This window comes from Nelumbo nucifera, chromosome 4, assembly GCF_055504915.1.
Source record: "Nelumbo nucifera cultivar China Antique chromosome 4, China Antique-T2T, whole genome shotgun sequence".
Lineage (NCBI taxonomy): Eukaryota > Viridiplantae > Streptophyta > Magnoliopsida > Proteales > Nelumbonaceae > Nelumbo > Nelumbo nucifera.
In genome coordinates this window covers 90,330,926-90,351,047 of record NC_142652.1, presented here as the reverse complement: position 1 = coordinate 90,351,047, position 20,122 = coordinate 90,330,926, and the positions used below count along the sequence as shown (strand labels likewise).

At 38.6% G+C, this 20,122-nt stretch overlaps 2 pseudogenes across 2 annotated transcripts; both read left to right on the top strand.

The window, feature by feature from the left end:
- Positions 1–273: 273 nt before the first annotated feature.
- On the top strand, positions 274–16,696 carry LOC104586682 (uncharacterized; annotated as a pseudogene). Its single transcript, XR_016085844.1, has 2 exons — positions 274–1,973; positions 16,220–16,696. The product of XR_016085844.1 is annotated as an uncharacterized LOC104586682 (transcript).
- A 1,055-nt stretch (positions 16,697–17,751) lies between these two features.
- On the top strand, positions 17,752–19,832 carry LOC104611853 (protein translation factor SUI1 homolog 1 pseudogene; annotated as a pseudogene). Its single transcript, XR_016085845.1, has one exon. The product of XR_016085845.1 is annotated as a protein translation factor SUI1 homolog 1 pseudogene (transcript).
- The last annotated feature ends 290 nt before the right edge of the window (positions 19,833–20,122 follow it).

Here is a 20,122-nt window from a genome sequence, read left to right as displayed (position 1 = left end):
TTATTATCTTATTCATATTAGGGTTTGGGGTTTTTTGTCGTGAGATATTTACTTAGAAATTGGAATCCCATTCTCTAGGGGGCCTGGAATGGCCATTCCTCCATATGGGAAAATTTCATTTTGCCAAGAATAGGAATCTGAATCCCATTCCTACCAACCAAACGGACCCTGAATTGATTATAACCTGTTCATGGGCCGGTCTGGGCCGGGCTGTTCCCAAAATTTGAATGGACCCAGCCCATGAACAGGTCAATAAAATAACCGAATTTAGCGCATTTAGACCCTCGTGACTCGCCTTTCAATAATCATCCCTAATCCACAATGGGCGCGAGAGATAGTGACGGTTTAGCGGGAAGGCGGGACTCAAGGCCCTCGTCGACGGTGGAAATCCCAGAGAGACATCGCGCCGCCGACCGAGAAAATGATCGCCACTCGCCGGATTCATCTAGGTCTTCATCTCCTCGGTACTATTCCGACGATCGTCGTAGCCGTAGTCCTGTCAATTGTTATAGAAGGTCTCGTTATGAACCAGATCGCCGTCATGATCGAGCAGTGTCGAATGGTCATTCGAACCCTAGGAGAAGCCCTGGGTCTGTAGCTTGTCCCGAGATGGCCGACGATTCGACCGTAGCGATCACAAGGATCATGACGCACCATTTCTCGATAGAGGTTTTAGGAATGGACGTTTCTCGGACTCAGATTCTGATGAGGAGTTAAAGGGCTTGAGCTACGAAGAGTATCGGCGGCTTAAACGTCAGAAATTGAGAAAGAGTCTGAAAAACTGTATTTGGAATGTAACTCCTAGCCCTCCTCGGAGTGAAAGGGAGCAGTCGGAGCCACCAGATGAAGTGAAGGAAACTGCAGATGACAATCAATATAGAGATGGAGATCAGGAAAATGTCATTGATCGCGGTGTGCGTTCTGAACCTGAAGAATCTCGGAGTGGTTCTTCTGAGACGGAATCTGATTCTGAGTCAGATACTGACAGTTCGACATCGAGGAGAAAGAAGGGAAGGAGAGGTAAGACTGATAGGCGGAAAATTAAATCTTCAACTTCTAGGCGGCGTAGAAGTAGGAAATCCGATAATGATACGGAATCGGATGAGGACATCAGTGATACTGAGAGCTCTGACTATTCCAGTGACGAAGGCAGTAGAGATAGGAAGAAGTCACAAAGAAGGAAGAATAGGCGATGGAAAAAGAGCAGCAGGTACAGCAGTAAGAGAAGGACAAGGAGTAAGAGCAGTGAATTTGATGGGAGCCTGAGTGAGGAGAGTGGAAGTGATCATTCTTATTCAAGCCGGTCCTCTGATGATCACACGAGATCCAGGAAGAAGAGACGAGTTAAGTCGTCTTCTCGTACAAAAAGAAGCAGGGAAACGAGAAGGTCTGAATCGATAAGTGAGAGTTCCACCGAGAGTTCCGATTCGGAGAATAAGACTAAGAACAATGCAAAAGCAGATGACGCAAAGAATGCTGAGATCAATGCTGAGGCTCGTATGTTTAAAGAGATGATTGGGTCACAAAAGAAACCTGCTTTGGATAATGAAGCCTTTGTGGGACCTGTGCCTCTTCCAAGGGCCGAAGGGCATATTAGCTATGGAGGGGCTCTGAGGCCGGGTGAAGGTGATGCGATTGCTCAGTATGTGCAACAAGGGAAGCGTATTCCTCGAAGAGGAGAAGTGGGTCTTTCAGCTGAGGAAATCCAGAAGTTTGAGAGCCTCGGCTTTGTGATGAGTGGTAGTAGACATCAAAGAATGAATGCCATCCGTATCAGAAAAGAAAACCAGGTGTACAGTGCTAGGACAAGCGGGCATTGGCAATGTTCAACTATGAGGAGAAGGCGAAACGTGAACACAAGGTTATGGCTGACCTGCAGCGGTTGGTGCAACGCCATATTGGGCAGGATATTGGTCCCACGCATGATCCTTTTGCAGCAAAGGGCTCGGAGGGTGCCGACACGTGATCCTCATGTATGTTTGATGTTAATGCTTCTCTGTTCTCACCGTGCAATAAAAAGCTATTTCTTTACATGTTTTAAGGAGAAGTTTTGAAATCTGTAGGGGTTCCATATATAGAATTTAAAAAGCTTTATACATATTGTTTTTCCCGTTTAAAACAATAGATTTTTATGGTCAAACACAACTACCCAACTACTCTTCCAAGCTGTTCTATTATGTCCGAGGTATATGTTTGGTTCAATCTAGTTATCCGTCTATGATTGTTTGAGCTTGATCTTCATGTTCATACACTACCCTACATGTTTGTAGTGATTTATGTGCCAATTAGCGTGTTTTTACTAGTCAAATCCTTGCTTAAAGTAGCTCAAAACATTACTTCATACTCAATTTTTTGTTAATAGCTTACCTGTTACCAGTGTAATCATGAGTTCGTTATGTTTCAATTGAATCATTGTGATTATACATTATTTAATATAGTTCTAGTAGTATTACTTAATGTGCCATACCTTACAGCAATTAAATTATCATTTTAAAAGGCTTAATTCTCAAGTACTCATTCTTAGTTAAACTTATGTCAAAGTAATAAAACATGCATTTTCCGTATAGTTTGCACGGTTCTTTAGGCATGTAGATTGATTCTTGGGCAATGTAGATGTTGGCTAGAGTTATCAATTTTTTTGGAGTCTGTATAATGATAATTCTAACTCTTCCTTCTATCTACAATTGATTTGGGAGTTCGAGTGGAACAGCCAAAGACACCGGTTCCCAAACAACCAAGGACCTTTTTTGTTTAATCTCCAGGGCCTAATCCCTTCCACCTCTGTACCTTGATCTAGACCTATGCTTTGTTTAGACTTGCTCTGTAGTAACTATTGGACTCTATTTTTGAGAAAGATATTTTTCTTAAAGAGTTCTTACTTTCTCTTTAGGTTAGGTGGTGATCCTTTTTTCTAAGAGTTCTTATTTTCTCTATCAAAGTCAAATTTAATGACATTAAGATTGGAGTAAATCAAGCTATGGAGGCCAAGGTTTTAAAAGGCTGAAGGTGGGGGCATGATGGTTGGACATCTAAGAGGTGAGGCGTAAGCCTCAAAGTACTTACATAATCATATATATAATATGATTATGTAAGAGTGTATTGAGGAGATATGTGGAAATCTTGGGCTGCTAAACTGTATTGGCCTTTGAAATACTTAAATTTGCCTTTAGGGGAAACCCAAAGTTCTCCAATTTTTGGAATCCTTTCCTCGATAGATTTTCAAAAGACTAGTCGCATGGAAAAGAGTTATATTTCCCTTGGGGATTGAATCACATTCATAAAATCCACCTTTAGCAACCACCCAGTGTACTACCTTTCAGTAATCAAAATTCCACTCTCTATGGCAAGAAGGATTAAAAGATCATGAGGGACTTCCTTTGGGAATTGGGAGAAAAGAAAAAGGATCACTTGATCCAGTGATTTAAAAGACGCACCTCAGGCGCGCCTAGGCGCACAAGCGAGGTGCATTTCAAGTAGGTGCCTCGCCCAAGTCCTAGGCACAGCCCTTTCAAGGCGTGCGCCTTGCGCCTCAGCCCAGGCGTGCGCCTTTTGAAATTTTGATGCTTCACCGGAGCTTCGAGAATCCCCTATTTGGTAACGTTGTTCATTCATTCGTCCTAATAAAATGTCTTCTTAGAAAGCAACTAAAACTACAAAATCATTATTTTTTGTGTGAGAACTAAGAATTTAAGACCTAGCGTGGACTTGTTTGGGCTTGCCTCGAGGGGCGTGGTACAAAGGCGACTTGTAGAATCAGGAATGTAATATGTTTTACATCACATTAGCTACTTGAAGTAATGCAATTGAGAAAAAAAGAGATTGTGGGTTTTATATGCTTGAAAATGTTTTATATATTTGATTTTATTTTTAAATTCTCATTTTAATATGCTTTACATGTTATATTTATGTATTTTAATATTAGATAAATAGATAATAGGTTTTTTAAAACATTTATTTTAAAATTAAAGTTTATATTTTTATTAATATTATGTTTAATAATTTGATTTTTTGCATTTTTTGATTTTTTTGGCAATTTTTTTGAATTTGTTTTTTTAATTTTTTAGCCTTTTTTCTTTTAATTTGTGCGCCTTGTGCCTTGCGCCTCAGGTGCAAATTGACCCTTGTGCCTTTTTTGCGCCTTGCACTTTTAAAACACTGACTTGATCAATTGGAAGACAATTTGCAAAAAGTAAGGAGGAAGGGGGTTTGGGAGAAAGGAAAAGGGATCACTTGATCAATTGGACAAGTAACACCAAGGAATACTTCTTTGTTGGGTAAATGAATTTGGAGATTCCCCAATGATTTAGACAAACTATGGCATGTGGTCGTCATAAGCATTCATGGACTTTTCTCAATGGTTGGGACGCTAGTGTACTTGCTAGAACCTCCTTATCTTCACCTTGAAAAGCAATCTCAGCTATTAGTCCCTTCTTTATTTCTTTCATCAGGTATGATGTCTATTTGGGTTCTAAAACTCTTTTTTTGGGAAGATCTTTTTTTGGGGGGGGAGAGCAGTTTGTATCCTTCCCTTTTCAATCTTGCCATAAATAAAATTGTTTGGTGTCCCATTTTGTCAGTACTTCCAACCTTGGTTTGTATTGGGACTTGGACTTAGAAGGGGTTTAAGGGATTGTGAAGCTCCAAACGTCATTGCACTTACAGTTCCCTAAAAGAAGTTTTCCTTGATACTAGCAAAATCGATTAAAGAATTTGGATTTTGACCCCCTTTGGTTCCTTTACTTGTGCCTCTTTCTCCCAAGTTCTTTGTAGAGCACCTCAATTTTTTGGTACTTGTCCCTTTAATGCCATTTGGAAAGGTCAAATCCCACCTAAGATTAAAGTTTTTGTTCTGTTGGGATGTATATCATATTAATATTAATACTTGTGAGAATTTCCTAAAAAGCAAACCCTGGTGACTGCTTTCTCCTCACATTTGCCTTTTGTGTAGAGTACAAGGGGAAAACTCTCCCCATCTATTAATCTCCTGTAGTTTTGTGGCTGCTATTTGGAGCCTATTTTTCTATTAATCACAACAGATTCTGGTGATGCTTTCTGTTTGAAAATCTTTTTTTTTTTTTTAAAACCAGATGGTCCACAAGACTGCCAGAAGAACAGCTGACCAACACACTCTCTTTCCTTGACAGACCCTGTACCTGTATGCCCCATTCTTGCAAAAGGTCCTTGACTGAGAAGGGACAGCAGCATTGCAGATTAAGAGCCCTAGAGAAGTGTCTCCACACAGTTGAGCTGAAGCTGCAGTGTAAGAACAAATGGCTTACTGACTCATCCTCCCTGCTGCACAAGACGCATGATCTGTCTTAGATAGGTACCCCTTCCTCGAGCATTTCTTTAGTCAAACACTTCTCCAGGACAACCACCCAAGTGAAGAATTTCACCTCAGACAGTGCAGCTGAACCCCAAATGGCCTTGCTGGAAAAAGGGTTCCTTGAAGCTCCAACCAGACTCTTGTAAAAAGATTTGACTATGAAAACCCCTGTAGAAGTCACTTCCAAAGTCTGGAGTCCTGAATCTGCACGTCCAAAAGTTGATTCTGCAGTAGATCTAACAGTTCAGAAATTTGATTAATCTCCCAATCGTTGAAACTCCTTTTACAAGAAGTGGTCCAGCAAATCGAACTACCATTCATCTCATAGCAATCTGCCACCCAAGCTAGTTTGTTATCCGCCATGTTAAACAAAGAGGGAAACTTGTCTGTTAAAGCAAAATCACCATACCAAGAGTCCAACCAGAACCTCACCTTCCTCCCATCCCTGACTTTGAAAAGCAGTCCCTCACTAAAATTACTGAAGGCCTTTGATATGCCCTTCCACAAGCTGCAAATGTAGGATGAAAGGGACATTTCTGCATCCCATCCATTGCTACACAAACCATATTTCTCAGCAATGACCTTCCTCCAAAAATTGATTGGCTCCATAGCAAATCTCCAGAGCCATCTGGCCAAGAGGGCTTTATTAAACATCCCAAACCTCCAAAAGACACAGGCTTGCAGATCCAATCCCAGCTCACCAGATGATAATTGGATGAGTCCTTCCAACCGCTCCACAGAAAGTCTCTCATCCTCCTTTCTATTTGATCAGCCACCTCAGATGGGATTGGGAGAATAGACATATAATAAGCTGGGAGGCTTGCGAGCACACTTTTGATTAGAGTTACCTTCCCACCCTTAGAAGACAGATACCTGGCCTTCTAGGAAGCTAACTTTGAGTCAACCTTCTCTAAAACTGGGGTCCACAGGGCTTTGGAAGTGAAAATTCCTCTGGTAGATTTTCTTTCCCTTTTTGGTTTCAGGTCGGTTCCTCTGGTAGGTTTGAAGAGCCTATTTCTCAATTCGTTTTTCTCCCCTTCAAAGAGAAGAGGGAAGGTGCTATTGGAATGCACTAGGGTGGTTATTCTCTGGTGCATAAAGTAATGCTCGATTGTTCTTGGACAAAGAAAGAGACATAGAAGAAATCATTGACAACATCTCAATAAAGGTGGTGCATTGGGTGAAGACTATGGATTTATTCTCTGATTTCACAATGGATGACATCCTTAGGGATTGGTCACAAGTGGCAAGCTCTTATCAACAAAATGTTAAGCCTATGGTCTGTTGGTCTCCACCATCTTTGGGCTGGTTAAAGTTGAATTTTGATGGATGGCAGCTTGGGTAATCCTGAACCTTCAGGTATAGATAGAATTTTCAGGGATAAAAATGGAAACATCCTAGAGGTCTTGTTCACAGCAATGTAACATTCAGTTTTAATATATTCTTAATAAATTCTACCTTTGCTGATCTGAAAAAAAAAATCGTAGAGTTATTTTTTGGACCTCTAGGAACAGGAAACTCAACTCAGGCAGAAACTTGGGCTGCACTCACAGTTTAAAGGAGAGGAAAAACTAGGAACATGAGTGAGATTAAAATTGAAGGGGATCAAAAAGTCATTGGGTGGTTAAAGAAGGATCAGGAAGTAGCTTTGGAATTATAGATACATATTCAGGGAGCTACAAAGTATCATAGAGGAATTGCAAGCAACATTGGTTTGGGTTCAAAGGGCTGCCGATGGTTTGGCAGACGAACTAGCAAAGCAGGGGTTATCAAGTAACCAGTTGTATTGGGGCCACGTTGGCTAGGGGCTGATGTATTCATGTATGGTGGTTAGCCAAGGCTAGCCTTTTCTGGGTTCTCTTCTCTCCTGTACTCACTTTTTATACTGATCAATAAAATTCAGTACTGTTATTTTGTATTTTATTTTGTATTTTATCTTATGTTTATAACCTTCTCTATCTAAATTAAATAATATTTTTACTTAATTTTCGAACACACACATTGATTTTTATGCTTATATATATATATATACTTACTATATTTTCTATGTATGTTAGATTACAATTTATTTATTTTATAGCCAATTTATATTTTATTTATATTTTATATATATTTTTTATTATGAATCCTATATTTTTGAAATTTTATTTTGTATTTTGTTTTATGTTTATAATACTCTACCTAAATTAAATAATCTTTGTACTTAATTTATTCATATATATGTTATTCTTTATTTGTAATTTTTATACATTTTAGGATACAATTTTAGATAAGTTGTATTATTTACTTCTTTATCACACACACACACACACATAAATCCTCTGTTTTTGATTTTTTTTTGTAATTTTATTTTGCATTTGTAACTATTGTGTAGAGGTATTGCGCTCTTATGTGGCCAGGTTTATATATGGAGTGAATGACTAAATTTTGTGGGGCCTTGGGGGGTAGGGGCAAGGGTGGGGGCAAAGTGAGCCAATGAATCTGTACGAAAGAGGTTTGGTAATTCTACTTGTATAAAGGCCCTTAGCAACTGGTGGTCCCAACTATTTGTGGTCTTGGGAGGGATATACTAGATGTGGTCCTAAACTTTGCTATTTTTTTGCACAAAGTGGTCACTCTCAGACTCAAATCTGCATTCTCACACTTGCCTGTTCGAGATTTACCATTACACCAAGTAATGGACCATGGCAATTCTATTTGTATTAGGACTAGTGTTTAGAGAACAATACCAAATATAGAACTGGAAAAGGGAGAGGTTCATGGGTCAAAGGTTCAACTCCGGTTAAATTGGAGGTCAAACCATGATGATATGGCATATATAAATATGTATGTATACCATAGGACACATAAATACTATAAATAGTAAATTATACAAATACTGTTATACTTGAATGTGGTGGATAAATGGTTAGTTCTTTAATTTTTAATGTAATTGACTAGGTTTCAAACCTCCCAACTCACATTTTCTTTGAAAGACATGTTCATAAATGCAATATGTATACCTATAAAAAAAAATTGTTTTTTTGATCAATAACTGTGTACCTATCAAAAAAATTAATGCAATATGTACATTAAAGATTCATAAATGAACACAAATAATCAAATGGATTAATGGTAACAAGACAATATGCATGGGAAAAAAGTCATGGGTTCGAATCTTGCCATTTGCATTTTGAAATTCCACACTTTTGATTTCCTACAAAAAAGGTATGGGGGAAACCTATTCCACCAAGGGTTGGGATGCTTTTTTGGAAAGAATCAAGTCAACACTTGTGATTTACTTCAAAGAAACAAACCTAAAAACTATTTATCCCCTCATTGGTGTATTCTTTGTAAGGCCGATCGTGAGTCTTGCAATCACTTACTAATTTACTGCAACCTTGTTAAAGGTATTTGGGAATGGTTTTACACTTAGTTTGGATGCAGGTGGACCCCTCCACCAACTATGCAAAGCTTGTTTTCTTCTACTTTCTTTAGTTGGCCAAAGAAGAGGGAGGAAATAATATGGAGATGTGGAAGGACTGCCATTTGCTGGACCATTTGGGAGGAAAGAAACTCAAGACTATTCTCAGAGGAGAGAAGTAAAGAACAACATTTCCTACTGCAGAAGAAGTTCAATCGACTGAGAACCAGTCGCCTATTCGCCAAAGAGGAAGAAAAGGAGGAATGGTTTTGGCTGGGTTGTGAGAAAATATAGTAGCGGAATAGAAACAAGAAGACAGGAAGGTGAGGAAGACGAAAAGAACTCAACAAGAGTGGTGGTGGAAGTCCAAACCCAGAAAGAAGGAACAATAGAGAAACCTCTAAGGGTGGAGTTGCAGGGAGCTCAAACTGCAATCGGAAGCAGGTTGCAATAAGGAGGCCCCCAGGTGGCTACGGAGAAGACCCGGGGTCATTAGGGAGATCTCTCGGGTTGGAGGAGAAGCAGAACTCTGTTAAACCAACTCACACATCGAAGGAGAAAGCAATAGTGGTAGAGGAAAATAAAAAAATTAGAAAAAGGGAGGAAACAAATAAGAGTTTCAAAATTCGACTTCAACCTGTTACAATCTGTCCCAAGTCTCGAAGAGGTAAGCCAAGAGATTGTACCGAACACTCCTCTACTAGAAGATCTGAACAAGGAGGAAGGGGAGGGAGATGAGGGGTTAGAAGGAGGAGCAAGGGGGAACACGGGAAAACAGAGAAAAAAGAGAAGGCAGAGGGAAGGGGAGGGAGGAGGAGAACCACAAATAGGGTATACAATAGGAAAAGGAGGTAGTCGGGCCTTCCAAAGACAAGAAGAAGGGAAAGGAAGGGAAGGGGAATGAAGTTGAAGAAATAGGGTAGGAGAACAGAGAGGAAGCAAGAGCACAGAATTCTCAGAACGACCAAATTAGTTCGGAGATAGTACAAAATGGAGAGGTGAATATCAATAAACTGGTAGAAAGGGAGGTTGAGATTGGGAAATCTCTCGGCTTAGTTTTTTTGAGGAGGGGAAGGGCTTGCCAAGATAGCATTCGAGGAATTTGAAAATAAGAAAAAGGAAGAGAAAGAGAAGAGAAAAGAGATTCTAGAAAAAAACAAGGGGTGGGATGAGGAAGAGGAGGGTCTGGATGAGAATGAGTGAAGAGTGGGGTAGTCAAGGGGAGGGGGAGAGGGTTGACGATTCTTATCTGGAATGTGAGAGGACTGAGGGAAGGAAGAAGAAGGAAGATAGTGAGAAATCTGCTTAGAACCCACAAACCAGAAATGGTGTCGTTACAAGAAACAAAACTGAAAAATTTTGACTTAAAAATGAAAGATGATTTGGGGAGGGGAGGGAGGAGAATGGGTGGAACTGAAAGCTTTGGGACTTTCAGGAGGAGTTGTAATAATATGGAATCCAGGGGTGTTCAAAAAGGTGGGGGAGGAAATTGGAACATTCTTGATGTCAGTTTGTTTGCAAGAAGTAAGCGGGGAGTGGAGATGGGGCATAACAAATGATTACGGACCAAATGAGGAGTAGGAGAGAGTGGAGTTCTGGGAGGAACTGGAGGAGTTGAGTCAGAAGTGGGTTGGGCCATGGTGTGTGGGAGGGGATTTCAATGTAGTGAGGAGGAGAAATGAAATGAAGGGGGGGAGGGATAGTAGGACGTCTGTAGGGATGAGGAGGTTTGAGGAGTTCATTAGCAATAATGAGCTGATTGATCCACCCCTAAATGGTGGAAGATTTACTTGGTCAAATGGTCAAATTCCAGCCATTTTAAGGAGATTAGATAGAATTCCTATTCTCGGGATTCTGGTTTAAACATGTGGGGGAAGTAATCCAAGAGCCTTTGGTGCTAGAGCTGTCGGACCACAAACCCATATTGCTAAGTAGTTTGCTTCTGTTACAGGTTTCAAGCCGTTCAGGTTTGAAAATGGTTGGCTACTTCAACCAAATTTTGTGGAATGGGCAGAAGGTAGGTAGAAGTAAGTGCAGATGGAAAGAGCAGCTGGTGTAAAAGTGATTAAAAAATTACAGGCCATTAAGGAAGGTTTGAGGGAGAGAAGGAAGGAAGCATTCAGAGGGGAACAATTTGCAGGGGTGCTGGAATGCAAAGTAGGGGATCTTCCTTTTATGTATTTAGGGCTTCCTGTGGGGTCAAAGACCACAGCAATTAGCATTTGGAGGCCAGAGTAGAGAAGAGATTGGACAGATGGAAGGCTATGGGTGGGAGAACTACACTTATAAAGAGTGTTTTGTCTAATTTACCAACTTACTCTTTCCTTGCAAGAGATTTTCTATGGGAAGGGGAGGGGGAGCCAAAAAATTCCACTTGCTCAAGTGGGAAAAGCTGTGCAAGCCAAAGGAGGGGGGAAGGTTTGGGCCTGAGAAGGGTAAAGTTAATAAACAAAGCACTTCTAGGGAAATGGTTGTGGAGGTTTGGGCAAGGAAGAGAGAGGGAGGCTTTTTGGAGGAGGGTGGTGGTTGGGAAATATGGTGTGATCAGATTTGGGTGGTAATCAGGGGAAGTAAGAAGTCCTACGGGGTGAGTGTTTGGAAAGGAATCATGAACTTCAATCAAGAGTTCAGAAATTTGGTCAAGTTTAAAGTGGGGGAAGGCTCTAGTGTGAGGTCTTGGGAAGATGAGTGGCTTGAGATAGGGAAGTTAAGTGAGGTTTGCCCAAGATTATACAAGCTGACAGAACAAGATAGACCAATGCTATGAGTGGAGAGGGGGGCAATTGATTTGAAATCTGAAATTCAGAAGGCCTCTCTTGGACCAAGAAGTGGAAGAGTGCATTATGCTTCTGGAAAAATTAGAAGGGACCAGCATTTCTAGATCTACAGAAGATGGTTTCTGGTGGAAAGAATGTAAGGAAGGCAGACTCACAGTTAAGTCATTCTACAAAGCATTAGTAAGAGAAGAAATGGGCTCGGACCAGATAAAAAGGAGTGTGGAGTAACCCAGACTACCCAGTTCCATCAAGGGTATAAGCCTTCGCCTGGCTGGTGGCACATGACAGCATCCTCACCTCTGATCACCTGAAACCTAGGGGATTGCATCTGGCCAGCTGGTGTTATTTATGCAATCAGGAGGAAGAAACAGTCCTCCATTTGTTCTTCTCGTTCAGCATAGCAAGTTTCATTTGGAAGCTCTTCTCCTTTCTATTTGGGATGAGCGTCCAGCAGAGATCTTCATCTTCTCCTTGTGGCCAAAGCTCAGAGGAAATAAGAAAGCCAGGATTGTTTGGAGCTGTGTTCCTTTTGTAGTATGTTGGTATATTTGGAAGGAGAGAAACATAAGGTTTTTCAAGAACAGGTCAAAAAGTATAGAATACATGATAGCTGCAGTAAGCAATCTGATTTCAGACTGGGTCCTCAGACTCCCAGATTTTTTATCAAGTTTCCAAAGTCGATTTGCTGGAAAGTTTCTGGAATACCCTTGACTTACAGCCTTGTAATGAAGAATCCTTTTCAAAATGATGTTTAGAATGTATTTGGTGTGTCAACTAGACAACCAATGGCGTTAGGTTGTAATTCCTTTCTCATTTTAATGATTTTTTTTATTCTTCAAAAAATCAGTAAAGAAGCTATTATGGAGGTAATACTTATCAGAATGGACCTCTCCTCCTAATGGGTTTTTAGGCTAAATTTTGATGGAAGTAGTGTTGGGAATCCAGGTCCTTTGGGCATTGGGGGAGTGATATGGAAGTGATAAGGAACGAGGAAGGGAATTTAGTTGCTCTTTTCTCTGGTCCAATTGGAGTTGGTGACTCCCTTAGCGCTGAGATCCTAGCAGCCTTGGAAGGTATTCAAAGAGCCAAGGAGATGAATATTAACAAGTTGATAATTGAAGGGGATTCCAAATTGGTGGTGAATTGGTTAAAGGAAAAACAGAATGGGCATAGTCTTTGGGCTTACAGTAGTGAAAAGAAAAAATTCAAATGGCTGATGCAAGGCATTGAAGTTAGAGTGCTCTGGATTAAAAGAAATGCTAACTCCTTTGCTGATTGGCTAGCCAATCGAGGGGTGAATAGGGCGTCTTTATTATGGGCTCAATTGTAATTTTATGGTTTAGACTGTGTTTTTTTCTAGAGTTAAGAGAGCTAACCTCTTTCTAATGTACCTTCTTTCTAATTAATGAAATTTCTGGTTATTGATAAAAAAATTCCACGCATTCGAGACCCATGCAGTTTTAGGAAACCGGGACCAGTTTTCAGGTTAAACTGGCCGGTCAGTTGGATTTGGGTGGTTTTCTACCTATTCCAGTTTCTAGGGTATGAACGAACCAGATATAGGGCTGGGTCACGGGTCAACCAGTCCGATTGGCTGGTCCAGTCCAATTTCCTAAACACTGATCAAGATATATATTTTTTGCTTACTTTCTAATTTAAAGAAAAATCATCACTATCATTTTTTATTTGTAAGTTGCTGGGTTCACTGTCATGTGCAAAGGGTGAAGATATGAGTGGACATGATATTCTTACATGTGGTACATTAAGACATAGAATGGTTAGGATTATTATATTTAGTAAGAGGAAAGCAAATAGATATTTTTGGGTTAAAAATATATTATGAAAGTTCTTTTTTGTTTTTTAAATTAAGTTGTCCTTTTTTAATGGTAACCAACAAAACAGAGTTTTTTTGAACAGACGAGAGCATCATATATCAATACATTTTGTCTCAAAATATATTTATATATATTTATTTATTTTTAGAATTTTAGTGCTCTCTAGGTGAGGTGTTTTGGCTCCGCCTTGATTTGAGGCATACGCTTCAATGCCTCACCTTAGTGTCTTTTAAAACCATGATGGAGAGCATGGTTCCACTAGCTACAGTGAACCCTCTAATAATATCCCTATGTCATTGGTGCTAAAGTCCTTGACTTTCTTGTTCTTATTGGTGAACCAACCTCACTGTGGTTAAATAAGTCATCATCTCAAAAGTATTTTCCTTGTTAGAAAAAAAACTAGAATTCCTTTGTTCCCACACGGGCCAAAGAACTGCTGCTTGAACTCATCTATTTATGATTTTCCCAAATTTTTTTAGATGTCAGAAATTCTGGCATTTTGGGCAAATCTTTAATTAATTTGAGCCAATTCGCTTCTTGAAAACATTATATTTCTTTTACAAATCAGGTTTGCTTTTTTATATGTATTTCTGTTTTTATTTTATCTTTATTATTATTTTTCAAAAATTTGTGCCTTGCTTTGAAAAGATACACACCCTGTGTTTCTTGTGCTTTGATGCTAGAAGGCCCTTGTGCTTTCCTTGCACCTTGCACTTTTAAAACACTGGCTGGGAGTATAAGCACACCTTGTTGCCTAGGCTTGCCTTCAGAACTATGAGGTAGATGCTAGGTATTAATATATGCTTGTTTGTAATTAGAGCTGTCAATGGACTGGATATTGATCCAACCCGATCTGGTCTAGTATGAGTCTATTACTGATGGACAAGGTCCAGTCCAATCCGATAAATATTTTGGACTGAACTGGTCCAATTCAATGTTTTATTGGACTTCCAACTGTTCAAATTGATTCTAATTCAAATTGCGTCCAACCCAAACCTGGTCCATTGACACCCCTACTCTCATCTTCTGTCATTGGACTGGAATATTGGTTCAACCCAACATAGTCCAATATAATTCCATTACAGGTGGACCATATCCAATCCAATCCAATAAAAACTTTGGACCATTAAGTCTGGACTGGTCCAATTAAATGTCTTATTGGACTATCCAACCTGTTCAAATTGTTTTGACTCAGATGGGGTCCAACCTAGTGTTTTAAAAGTGCATGGCGCAAAAAAAGTGCAAGGGCCATTTTGCACCCAAGGTGCGAGGCGCAAGGCATGTGCCTTTTTGAAGCAAGGCTCAAAAATGCAAAAAACTGCTAAAAATTCAAAAAAAAAGCCCAAAGTGCAAAATATTAAATAAAAAATAATTTAAAATAATTGCTTTAAAAAACCTATTTTCTCAAATTAAAATTCATAGACATAACATGTAAAACATGAAAATTTAAAAATAAAATCAAGCATAACATAGAAAACATATTCAAGCAGTTAAGCTCTTAATCTCTTTATTTTTTCCCAATTGCATTACTTCAAGTAACTAATGTGATGTTAAACTTTATGCATTTCTGATACTACAAGCCGTTTGAGGCAAGCCCAAACAAGTCCATATAAGGGTATTAAATTTTTAATCCCTATAAAAAAGGTTTTATAACTTTAGATGTCTTTTAAAAATATCTTTTATTAGGATGAATGAATGAATGAACAACATTAGCAAATATCAGGCCCAACTGCCAAGCATAAAAAATAGAAAAAATGGCTGTTATATTTGTTTGATATGTACATAGTTTACCACTGTGCACTAGCAGAGACATATGATCTCTTCTAAATGGATGAAGTTTTCATGTTTGACATATGTTGGGTTCTACTTACATAGGTTCTTTGGCAGGCATGCTTTTCAAATAATTTCTTTTCTCTCTTATTTGACATAAATGGACAGCAAGTGTACATATTGACTATCATTTTTCTATAGAATGCTAATAAATAATGATTATAAAATTCTACACCTTTTCCTATAGGTATTAGATTATAATTCAAAATATAGAGTATTTTAATAGCATATACTTTTAGAGTTTAGACACATTATGAACTCTATGCTTTTTCGTCCTGCGGAGTCAGACTCTGGTCATGTGTTAGATTCTAGTTCTTGTCTGTGTCCATGCAAACACTGGCACTAAGTTTTAGGGGCTGTAGGGCATTTTCCTACAGAGGTCAGTTTTAGTAGAGCTGTAAGCCTTACCTGAGATGTAGGTTTGGTTCTGCATATCACATTAGCTTTTGTAATTTAGTCAACTCTGCTAACATGAAGACATCCAATGGTTGAATAACTGATGAAAAATATTATTGAAGAAAATAAATATTTTTGATCAATTGTCTGCCTTCTTTTTTGAATAAGCTTGCAACTTGTTTAATTTCAAGACAGTAATTAAAAGAGCAAAACTCATGCAAGTTGTAGTTGTAGGTTTATGTAGGCAATCAGTTACATGACTTGATTCTTTGGGAAGGATTAGTTAGCTTCAATATTTTAGGTCATTGAATTCCTCGTATGACAATCTGAAAGCAAACATTATAAATAACCTCATGAGATACGTCTGGAACTTGTAGAAGCATCAATTAATATCCTTGTGGTCCATCTCTTGCATGATATGCTGGTTGTCAGATACAATTCATCGGGAGGAATACAGATGAGATCAGGTTGCTCTCAATCCTTGAGACCTTCTGGTACTTCTTGCTGCAGGCTTTAAAGGGTAAGGTTTGAGTCATGTTTTAGGTGTATTTTATCCAATAATGAAGTTCTACCAAAAAAAATTCCAATAATGAAGACGAATGTGCTGTTTTTTATATTAATGGAAGCCTACTTGGACTTGTATGGCTTGCAGGCTTCTGTTTGTACAGATGACTTGGTGGTGCCTCTCTCTCCCTCTCTCTCTCTGTCACATACACAGACAAGTATCAGTTCAGATCTTGATTACTGAAATATGCACTATCATGTCTGTTAGCCATGAGTTATCCACTGGAGAATTGAACTCTAGGAAGATACCCTAATCAAGTTCCATCCGATCTTCTTAATCTTTTTCCCTCTGCACACTATAAGAAACTTGCATTCTGCCCAATCTCACTGTTCGGGTATTGCAATATGTATTTGTGGTCTCATCAAGTTGTAGTCTCCAAGTTTCCAACTATTGGATGGCTATGAGAAGAAAGATATGAATAAAGAACGGTCCTGGTGGAGGCATTTGATTCAAATTGTGTGAATCAGCATCACCTACACTGTAAGCTCTCTCCATGATATGATCAATATTTTAGTTACCTTTATCTACTTTGGAAGATGATCAAATTAGCGGCCTAGATTTCATTCTCTGTTGTCTCAACATATGATGCCCATGTAGAGCATACAATGATGTTGACTGTTGAGCAGGAAAATGACTTGTCTATGTCTACGATCAAATACCGTTGCTTGATCAGTTTGGCCTTTTCAAGACCGGCAGCGGCGTAGTTTTATCTAAACATTCATCGATTCACCATTGTGAAGATTTTATCAGGTTTTCAATTGGCTGGGTTTTTATACCGTCAGGATTCTCAAAATCTATCGGGATATCATCAGAAAAAAGTTTGCTGAAGAAGTCCACACGGTCGTGAATCCACCATTGGCTCGTAAAGTCTCTGTCTCTTAATTTCTTTTCCTTGAGCCCAATAAAACATGGACATGTTTTCCATTCATTTTCTTGCAGCCATATAGGGATGCATCGAGGAAACAACAGGATGCAGAGGAAAGGTAGAATAACCAAGACATGCATGGATATGTTAGGAAAACCCATAGAAATCTTTTAAAAACATCAATAACACAAATTTTAAAAGTAAATCGTCTAAAAAAATATGGTATTAAGTATCAACATATAAGAACCACATTTTAATAGCATGTTCGAAATAATACGTTGGAACCAAAATACTAAACATATACTGATTGTAATTTACATTTTCCAGAATTATTTGAGATTATTTATATAAAATGCTTACACAAATCCGAACAAAATTAAATAAATATATTGAATGGTAAATAAAGATATTACAAATTTTGGAATTTGTAAGATAGTTAATTCTTTCACATTTACAAGTATCAATATATTTTAGAGTAAACTACAAAAATCTCTCCTGAAATTTCTCACAATCATAAAAACCTCCCTTGTAGTTTCACTTTAGCAAACACCTCTACATTTTTAAAGAATTTGACAAAAACATCCCTTCCGTTAATGACCAAGACCGAAAACGTTAAATCGCTTAATCATTTTTTTAAATACTTATTTTACCCCTAATAGCATGTTATCCCCTTTTCCTCTCCCATCGATCTCTTTCTTCAACTGACCATACCTTCGAAACTCCATTTGTAGTCCACTTTCAATATCCAAGGTTAATGTCTGAACTTGACATCCAGATTCTTGCAGCCTTTTATCCCTTTATAGAGGCAAATGCTGAGGACTCAGGCACTGGGACAAAGGAGTATGTGCATGTGCATATACAACAAAGAAATGGTCGGAAAATCCTAACAATGCAAGGTTTTAGGAAGGAATTCAGTTACTTCAAAATACTCAAGGATTTGAAGAAGGAATTTTGTTGCAATTGTACCATTGTCCAAGACCCAAAGCTAGGCCAAGTTTTTCAACTACAAGGCGATCAATAAAAGAATGTGTCGACATTCCTCGTTCAAGCTAGAATTGTGAAGAAGGAACATATCAAGATTCATGGTTTTTTAGCAGCAACAGACCAGTCCCTGCATTATCATACTTTACACATGTCAGCAAAGAACTCCACTGTCCGAAGAGGAGGGACGCAACATTGATTTCACCAATCCAAACCCATTATTTATCTCTCTTTTCTTCTCCTCCTTTGTCACTGTCCCTGCATGGCATTGAACTGCCCCCATAGCTCGAATCTTCACTGCGAATACAACACCACCGTTGGAACCACGGTGGTCACCATTCCCAACCAAGCATCGTCTAAAAAAGAAGAAAGGCTGTCAAGTTTGCACTCAGATCGATGGTGACGACTGTTGGTTAGATTCAAACACCAAACGGAGAGAGAGAAAGAGAGAGGTCATGTTATATTATGAGTTATGATTATTCTTCAATCTTCATTGCAGTTTGCAGGATAGCTGATGGTTAACCTGCAACCTCTGCCTTTCCAATAGCAGTGTATAGTTCCTCAAATCTCAATCAAAGATTAATCAGATTCCATGTTCTATTCAGTTGGAATACGGTTGGATTAATTTCATGTTCTCGGGGTTAAAAGAGAGACCTGGATTAATTTCATATGTTGGAATATAACACCGAACCGCCCCCATAGAGAGGTGGTTCCGGTGGTAGTTCAGTGTATTGTGTAGGGATGGTGAGGAGAGAGGAGAAGAAATGAGAGTTGAATAATGGGTTTGGATTGGTGAAATCAATGTTGTGTTCCTATTCTTCATACAATAATGGAGTTCAGGGGTAAAGAGGTGGATGGGAGAGGAAAGAGTATTAACATGTCAGCAAGGGTATTATTTCAATAAAAATAGATGCAAACTAATTTGCAAAAGGGTAAAATAGGTATTTGAAAAAAATGAATCTTCTGTTTAGTGTTTTCCGTCTTGGACATTGATGGAAGGGAGGTTTCTGTTGATTTCTTTAAAAATCTAGGGGAGGTTTTTGTTAAAGTAAAACTATAGGGGAAATTTTTATGATTGTCAGAAACTTCAGGGGAGGTTTTTGAATTTTACCCTATATCTTATTTAAATTTAAAAACTTAGATACATATCAACTGTATCAGTCTGAATCAGTCACTGGGTGTATCATATACATGCCCCTTAGCCCAAGAAATAAATATGTATCAGCATATATTGACCATATCCTATTGATACCATGAATCCTGAACCGAGGTTCAAAGTACCAATGCTTTTGATATGCAAATTTTGGGTAGTAAAACTTTATTTTGATTGTTTTTCTTTTATGTTTTTTAATTTTTGTTTCAAACTTTGACAGAGGCCCACTTTAGGGCATTGATGACATTTTTATTTTTTTTGTTATTTTATTTCTTTATTTTTATTATTTTTTTAATCCCCAAACTTCGGTGGAGTGGTGGCAAATTTTATTAACCATTATCAAATGGAAAATCAGTCGATATGCATTGATATGTTACAATATTTTGAACCTTATTCTGATTTTTGCTACGAGGTAGCCTCTTTGGCAGTGGATAACTAAGCCGTATCTCCCATATTTGGAAAAATCTTAATTTCATGTGACAACAAGGGTTAGGTAGTCTTGCTCTCCATCGGCCGATGGTCTCACATTGAAGGAGCAAAAATGAATTAGCTGGTTGCAGCCTGTAGGAGGATATTTTTAGCTTAAATGGTGATGTCATTGACAGGGAGAGAGATTGTGGAATTTGATATTGAATTCTCTTGCTGTTATGCCCGTTCAAAACGAAGAAAATAATCGGTATTTGGTCACTCAGTCATGATTGTGGTATTAATAATTTATCTAGTAAAGCCTTTTCTGGTTGAAACCTAGTCATCTTTGACAAAATTTTACTTGGGTCTTTCTCCTTTTCTGTCTGAAAAGGGTTCACGGTTGTGTTTTGTTTTGGGATGATGACAGATGGGAAACTTGTGGTCAGGGGGGGACACCTTTTCTAAGCAAATCTCTGGTCTGATAGATCCTTTCTGTTGAATTTTGTGGTCTACCTACTGACATCATCCTAGATTCTCCTAGATGTATGGTGGCACCATGATGTGTGCCTTGGTTGTTTCTTGT